The 9,256-nt window shown below is 31.0% G+C and overlaps 1 pseudogene; it reads left to right on the top strand.

Moving 5' to 3' along the window:
- The first annotated feature begins 6,183 nt into the window (after nt 1-6,183).
- LOC124937046 lies at nt 6,184-9,051 on the top strand (annotated as a pseudogene).
- The last annotated feature ends 205 nt before the right edge of the window (nt 9,052-9,256 follow it).

The raw sequence follows: 9,256 nt of genomic DNA, 5'->3' as shown, positions 1-9,256 counted from the left end.
AAATTATAACTTGTATACGCAGTAAAATTTCAACTAAAACAACTAATAAATTCTTTTGGGGTTGTCCAGTTAAGGTTATGCCTTATGAAAATAAACTGGACTAAAGAATTGTTAAATGTTAATTGTTGGATATTCTAAAAGATCTAGAGACAAATTTAGTCTCATAAGTATTTCAAGATTAACCTTAAATACAAAAGACTCCTTAAATAAGAGTCTAATGTATGCTCAAGATTATATGAATAAAGAAATTAAGTAAATTTATGATGTTGGACAAATACTTGAAAGATCCTGGTTTGGATTATAAAGAAAGCAACCAAACAAGTAATGTGACATTGTAAGAACAAACATTACATACTCATATAGTGAAATCAAATCGTATATAAATCATTTGGTATTTTGATTCGAATTTTGTTGGATACCAAAACAGTGGGAAATTTGTGCTACATAATTTTAGTTTAATTATTAGTTTAAAGAATTAATTCTCATAAAGTGTTAAGCAGACACTCGAATTATTTCGACATGATGACAGAATTTATTAGGTATTTTGTGGCATCCAAATAAAGAATTTGACTGCAAATTTTTGTCATGTGGTTGCAAATTATGAATAATATAGAAATACCACTAAAGATATTACTTGACAATAATTTGGAGTTCTTTTACTTTAAGAGTAATATGAGTTCGACTAAGTCAAACTATTTGGAAAATAACGAATTCAGAATGTTTACTTATCTATTGGGCATATTTGGATAAACTCTAAAATTACAGATCAGTTCTCTAAATATTTGCTATCCGAGGTCTTTCATGAACATATTGTTCATATGGATATTGCATATTTAGATGATATACAGTTTTAGTGGGAGTTTGTATTGTGATGCTTGTATGGATATAATTTGGGATTTATGTACACATTAAAGAATCAGTTTCTAAAGAAATTAAAGATTTAGTTTTAAAGAAATCAAGATTATAAAGTTATTCAGATTGATCTCTATAAGGAATAAAGGAGGATTAGTTGGTATTAGACATGTTAAAGATCACACTATATGTTAATCCACACTACACACCCATGTTTAATCTATGTCATTTGATTGTATTGACATATGTGACTATTGAGGGTTTAGTTACGAATTAATGTAACAAAAATTGCCTCAATCCTATGTTGATATAATTGATGGACGAGATTGATATAGATGTATTTGGAAATGATAACAATATTTTGAGCTCTTAAGGTTATAATATAAAATTGAATGAAATATTATATGACCCAAGTGGGAGATTGTTGGAATTATTTTCAATATTTGGGTGCATATATTATTTAATAATTGTATATTAGTTGTTATCATAATAAAGATTAAAACTCAATTAAAGTGATCTATTAAAGTATAAAAGTTATGAGCTTATTTAGACATCTATAATAAATATGGGGACATATTTGTGTAAAAGCAAAAATACCATTTATTGATTTTTATTGTTCACATACCCATGACCTTACATGATTAATTATTTCTTATCAATACAACATCTTTGGAAACGGTAGCATATGTTGATAACTTGTCCCGATTGGGACACATATGATAAGTACAACCAGAATCGAGTATCCAATCATCTTGCAACATTGGATCGCAAACAGAAGCCATGAAAAATTCATTGTCTTCGGCATCAACAATATTGGTTTTGCCGCAATTTTCTATCTAATTTTTAGTCAGAATGTCATCTTCTTTCTTAACTTTATTTTGAAGCTTTCAACACTCATATTTTATATGGCCTCCTTTTGTAGTAATTGCAAGTCTTCTAAGGTTTTCTTGACTTTGATTTATCTCTCTATTCACTTTTTGAACCACTTTCTTGTGTTCTCCCTCCAACAATAAGACCCTCTACTAGACCATAAGAATAACCAACAAGATGTTTCATTTTCTCCTTAGACAATAATGCATCATAACATCATTGGTTGTGAGAATATCACGACTAAATAATAAAATCACAAAACATGATATACGATGGAGGCAAAAAACACAACATAATCAAAACTAAATCTTCATCGTCATACTTGACCTCTAAGATCTCCAAATCAACAACAATTTTTTAAATGTTGATAAATGCTCTTGTAAATACTTACCAGGCATATGATGAAAATATAAACTATGTTTTAGATGCAACTTATTAGTAAGACTTTTCATCAAACATAGTTATTCTAGTTTCAACCATTACCCAACAACACTCGTCTCCTTCAAGATCGACCCTGAGGTAAGACAACTTATGTAGATGCATAGGCCCCCACCTTTATAGGGCCCACATTTTTTAATATTTAATAGTATTATTAATTATATAATCTTATTTTTTCCTTTTTTCTCCTTTCATATTAAATATATATATATATAACATTTTTATTTCCTTTTTAATCTTACTTTCCATATTATAATATATTAACCATTTATGTCTCATTTATATTATTAAAATTTAAAAATAAAAATTATTTACTATTTTAGGGGCACAAAATTTAAATTTTCATTGGACTGGATCTGCCGTGCCCATGTCATTACTTTTAAAAATATCTTAGTGCCATTTAATTTATAAAATTTCGATAATTTTAAATTTCCATTATTTTCTTATAAAAAAAGGAGTCTATGGAGATTAACCACGACTTTGACATAAGATAACTTCGAGTTATATTTCTATACAGTTTTACATTACCAATTCATTAGAATTTTTTAAATCGAAATTCTTTTGAAAGTAAAAAAAAATCCCTAACTATTAATTTTTTCCTTTCTTAGTCATATTTGCTAATTTTGAATATATTATTTTATGTATGATGATGAAACTAATTTTAAATGAAGTCGAGTGAAATAATCATCTACTCCATCCTTTCGTAGAAAATTCAAACGAAGATAACTCATTGGGGAATTTGATGAAATATCCCAAAAATAACAGGGGGAAATTAATTTTATATACTCTCAAATAAAAAATTATTTCCTTCTCATCTTTCTCTTCTTCTCTTCTCTTCTCTTCTACTATCTTCTTTCTCTCTTCTTCTCCCTCAACAATGGTGAGTTCCCTTCCGACGACACGTCTATCCCAAGCAAAGCAATGTCTTCTCCTACCTCCCCTCCCGACGTCTAATATCCTCCCGACGACTATGTAGCATTTATGCTAGATCTTAAACAAACACCGACGACTGTACCATCCCGCTAGATCTCCAATAAACGCTGAATTAATGGGTAAGTTAGATATTGCTTTATTTTAGCTGAAACACTTGTTATTAATCAATTGAGATTGCAAAATACATCTTGTGCTTGCGCAAATACAATTTGTGCCTGCGAAAATTGCATTTGCATGTGTTGGGTTCTTGTTGTTGAGCAAAAAATGAGGTAAAATGTTATTGTCCTTTGTGTTTTGTAATATAAAGTATCATTTTTCTTCTTTATTTGGAAAGACAAACTAAATAATAGTGAGTTTGTGCAAATTGCATTTACGCCTGCGCAAATTGCATCTTGCGCACTTTGAATCGGTGCAAACTGTCGTTTGCGCACTTTGTTGCTCTTTGTTTTAGTTAGTATAAAGCTGTGACATTGTTCTCTATCCATATGTTTTCAATTTCCTTACAGAAATGTGTTTTGGCAAAGGGAGAAACCTTATGTTGTGAATTATATAGTTCATTTCTTTTAAAGGTGAAAGAGAAGCTAAAAATTTCATCAAGCCTTTAAATTTTGAATGGACAAGGGAAAGATTTTATTCCTTTTATGGAATGAAAACATAAACAATAGATGCCTTTTATGACAGTGATTTAAATGCTAAAGAAGAAAATTTTATGATATTGGTTTCTTGTCATGTGTCTGGACATATTGAATCTTCTCTAGAGGCTGCAACTTCGACCCTAGGTGATGCTTCTCTAGGGAAATATAAAGCTTCATCCAATATGCTCCGTCTTAACCAAACCCTTCAAGGATGGTTCATGTGGACAGGCCAGCAGGGGGAGTAACATATAGACTAACAACTACTTATTGTTGCTCTTAAACCACCTTTCTTAATGCTCTGGTTCCTGAATGTGTGAATATTCATATTTATTGTGAACTTATATTTGATGTTTAATTGTCTTAGACATTTTCATAACATGTTATGTGAAATTTGGCAATTATTCGGGGTACCCGAGACACATGTATTATAGAGTGTGGATGCATTTATTTATTTTACTTAAACATATTTTGTTGAAGTACAAATTTATCAAAAATGGGATATTAATCTTATTTTAATTTAAAGACAGAAGAATGCAATTTTATAAATAAGAGGGTAGAATGCCAAGTGTGGCAGTTCTTAAACCTGATAACCATCTACAAACTAAAAGGAAATTATAAGAGGAGGGAAAGGAGGAGACCACATAATAATTAATACACAAATCCTAAATATTGTTGCTTGAATCATTCTCCAACTGATGAGCATTCCTAGAAAAGGAAGAATGGTTGTTAAACTGCTCGCTAGCAAGAAAGACTGAATGCATTTGCTGAGGATGATAAAGCGGTTTTCCCAATTGAGCAACATCTTCAACAAAACGTTCTTGAAGCTCGTGTCCAACATAATCGTTGTTTTGAGGAAAGACTATTATTAGGGTTGTTGTTGTTGTTACCACCATTCATGGATTCGTCCATCATCATTCAAACTCGCTATTATTTAGTCTGTCTGTCCAAACAAAGAAGAAAAAAAATGATATTTTATCTTATAAAACACAAAGGATAATAACATTTTACCTCATTTTTTGCTCAACAACAAGAACCCAACACATGCAAATGCAATTTGCGCCCGCGCAAGATGCATTTTGCGATCCCAATTGATTAATAACAAGTGTTTCAGCTAAAATAAAGTAATATCTAATTTACCCATTGATTCAACATTTATTGGAGATCTAGCGGGATAGTACACTCGTCGGTGTTTGTTGAAGATCTAGCGTAGATGCTACAGAGTCGTCGGGGGATATTAGACGTTGAGAGGGAGATAGAAGAAGGCGAGAGAAAGATGAGAGGAAAAGAGAAGAAGAGAATGAATGAAGTTTTTATTTGAGAATATAAAGGTAAAAGTTTGACAAAAGGTTAATTTTACAAAAAGTTAATTCCCTATTGTATTTTGGAATAACCTTTGAAGGATATTTCATCAAATTTCCAAACTCATCCAATACTTTAAAACTATTATTTAAAATACCATATTTCTCTACTAAATTTGCCTAGAGATTTAAAAGAAATAATCACTTGCAAGTTAGTCGGCAACCACTATTCCACTAGTTTTTTTTTAAATGTATTTATATATATATATATAATTAATATTTTAATTTACTGATTTTATTTTAAAATAATAATTAATAAAAAAAACTTAAATTGTGATTGGATAATAATTATGTTTTTAATAAAATTAATAATTCTAATATATATAAATAGTTTTTAAAATCAATGATCAATTGAAATAATTATTTTATTTTAAAAACATTTATTTATATAATTTCATTTCTAATCTATTTAATTTAAAATGACTATTAAAATATTTACTAAATAAATACGATATTAAACCACAAAATTAAGAATGATATAGAATAAAATATTTGGAGCTAAAAATTTATTTTGAAATTTTATAACAAAAATAAAAATAATAATTTTAAATTAGATATAGAATAAAATAATTTTTAATATAATAAGATTATATATAAATATTTCATTAGATATTATAAATTAAACATATTATAAATAAATAAATTGTTATTTAAAAATATTTTATATAAATATACATTAATTTTAAGATTTATAAATAAATTATATATATTAAATTTATTAATCTCATTTAATAAATTAAAATTATATTTATAAGTACTAAAATTTTATCACTCTTTGGTGACTATTTTTCGTATTCGTCTTCTTTATTACAAATGAGATGTTGTATGATTTAAAATTCTTTTAAAACTTTTTGTAAAGAGTTTTTTGAATTTATTTTAATTTTATAGTAGTTTTTTCTTGCTATTTTAACCATTTTTTTTATATATATAAGGTGTAATTTGTATATGGTCAAATATTATTATTTAACTTAAATGGGTTCAAGGCAATTTAAGTACGAGGCAATCTTCCTCCCTATTTAGATTTTTCCCTCCACTACTTCACTCGAACAAATCTCCATTCTTTCGCAATCTCTCTCAGTTTGATCTATTCATCGATCATGCCGATAGAAATGCCTAGAGGACTTCCGTTTTCGGTAGATACCTGGACACCGTCTTCAAAGAAGAAGAGGCATCATTTCCTGACTCACGCACACAAAGACCATTCTCAAGGAATCGCAACCCATTCCGCATTTCCCATTTATTCAACCCACCTCACCAAAACCCTTGTGCTTCAATATTCTCCACGGGTTTCTTTCTTTCTTTCTTTCTTTCTCTTTCGCTTCAATCTCTCTGTTCGTTGGACTCATATTCGCGGTTATCTTCTTATGGCAGCTTGATGACTCCTTGTTTGCCCCTATAGAGGTTGGTCAAACGCTGATCATTGATGACTCGGATGGAGCTTTCCGTGTTACCGCTTTTGATGCAAATCATTGTCCTGGTATTTTCTTCTATTGTTTCTTGAATTTCTATTTTCAATTTTACAAGATCTACCTATTAGCTAAAGCAAAACATGCCTTCTTAATTCATCAATTTTAGACTTTATGTAGGTTGATTATAAGCTTTGAATTGGTAAATAGACTTTATTGACAGATGATCTTTTTTCGCACTTTGCAAATCATGAACTTTAGGAGCAGTTATGTTCTTGTTTGAGGGAAGTTTTGGTAACATCCTCCACACCGGAGATTGTAGACTCACACCGGAATGTTTGCAAAACATGCCTGAGAAGTATATAGGTAGGAAAGACAAAGAGCCCAAGTGTAGACTTGATTATGTTTTCCTGGATTGCACATTCGGAAGGTCTTCAATGAAGATGCCCAGCAAACACTCAGCTATTCAACAGGTATGGCCTCTTCTTCCCATCACCATGTCATTTTCATGTCACCTTCCTGAAATTCCTGCTATGCCAAATGGAAAAAATAGGATATGGTTTCATATTTCTTCATCCATTTCTTGGGTAAAGTATCCCAACTATATTTGAAAATGGATTAGTTCATAATATCTATGCATAAAGTTAAATGGAGAAAAGGTGTATTCCATATAGAAGCACTTTTTGAATAACAAGAATATCATCTTCTGAAGGGAATCTACTCTCTTTGATCACTCCATACAGAGTCACCAGCCTTGTTCAGTGCAAAATAGTAGAATTTGGATTATTCCCAAAACTTGGAGATCCAACTACCCCTTAAATCAAGATGCTTCAACCTCTTAAATCAAGACCCTTACTACTTTAGCTATCCTGGATAGGTGCTCTTTGGCCTTTACTCCTAAGATCTTGTTGGTTTGAAGCTTTTGATATATTATCATTTTCATTTTTGTTGGCCTCTACTCACCCTGGTTAGTTGAGTGACAATAAACTTGGACCAAGAGATTTTCTATCCAAAATGTCTCATGTTCGATTCTTATTAAAAATACCAAATTAAAGTAGGAGGTAATGGTGGGGAGTTGTTCTGCTACTATCCTCCAGGAATATTTGAGGTGCGAGAAAGCTAGCCCTGATACCCTTATCACAATTATTTTTTTGCTGGCCTCTGTGTATTCCTCCTTTATTGTTTAGTAGGTCCAATTTGTACTATGAATTATCTGTATGAAAATTGTATCTTGATGAGTTGACTTACAAACTGACTTCATTAGTTTATTGGCTTGCAATAGGTTATTAGATGCATATGGAATCATCCTGATGCTAAGGTGGTGTATTTAGCATGTGACCTTCTAGGTCAAGAAGAGGTACTTGTGGAAGTTTGTAAAACATTTGGCTCAAAAATATTTATTCAAGAGGCAAACTCTCCGGAAAGCTTCAGCGCTCCGATGCTTACAAGCCCTCAAATAATAACTATGGAATCAACATCCAGATTTCGAATGCTTAATGCTTTTCCCAATTTACCTGAAAGGGCAAAAGCAAAGGTTGCAGAGGCTAAATATAATTTTCAGCCTGAACCTTTAATAATACGTCCATCAGCTCAATGGTATGTGTGTGATGATGAGCTTTCATAACTTGAAAGACAAATAAAACAAAGGTCAAATGGACCACTAAAAGATCAATTTGACATTTGGCATGTATGTTATTCTATGCATTCCTCAAGAGAAGAGCTGGAGTGGGCTTTGCAACTTCTTGCACCACAATGGGTTGTATCAACAACTCCTAACTGTAGAGCTATGGAGTTAGATTATGTCAAAAGACGGTGTTTTGACATGAAATTAGCACATAATAGTCATATATGGAAGCTTCTAGACATAGATGTTGAGGTTCCTACAAATTCAGCCGCATCAATTGAAAATTCAAGCCATACATCTGGTCTAGATGATTCTAGTCAAGTAAAGGCAGAAGAAACAGTAAGAAGAAAACTTACTCCTCAAAAGCTACAGATTAAATTGTCTCCCCAAAGCAAAAGTTCACCTATCACATTATTTGGAAGAGCAAGGATTGGAATTGAAAATGTTTCTCATATGCACGAGGCAAGGGTATCCCTCATTGGTGTTTCTTCCCAAGTTGAACAAAAAGTTACCTTATCTGAAGAGAATAGACCTAAAATTAGAAACAAAGATGAATCAATTGATATACGGTTGGTTGTTGATGAAATGCGATGCAAAAACCCGGTGGAAGCAAAGATAGATGAAATTTCACCAGATAAAGATGGAATAGCTATGAATGTTGCTTCAACCGAATGCTTTGGTAAAAGCTTTAGAAATTTATACAGGTCAATGAATGTTCCGGTGCCTCAACCTCTTCCCTCATTGGTGGAGCTTATGAATACTTGTAAGCGTGCAAAAAGGAGTTTATAGTTATCATTTGCTTTTATCTTCCAATTTATCCTATGATGTTAGTTATAGATAATTATTGTGTATTGTGCTGCTGAATAACTAGAGTTTGGTTTCAAAATGTAATAGACTTATTTGGCATGAGGTGAAATTGGGGTGGGATTGATTCTTATGTATACATATAATATTAATTGTATGTTACTACTTTGAGCACACAAAAAAAGGTCATATATAAATTTATATGCAATGTTTTGTAATGCCCTAAATTATTTGTTCATGTTAGTGACAGATAAAACCTATCTTAGATCATGTTAGTGACAGATAAAACCTATCTTAGATTTAGCATGAGTACTGAAACAGCAAACTTAAGTCAAT

Source organism: Impatiens glandulifera, chromosome 4 (genome assembly GCF_907164915.1).
Source record: "Impatiens glandulifera chromosome 4, dImpGla2.1, whole genome shotgun sequence".
Taxonomy (NCBI): Eukaryota; Viridiplantae; Streptophyta; class Magnoliopsida; order Ericales; family Balsaminaceae; genus Impatiens; species Impatiens glandulifera.
Note: the sequence above shows the minus strand (reverse complement) of the source record. Positions and strands in the feature narration are given on the sequence as shown.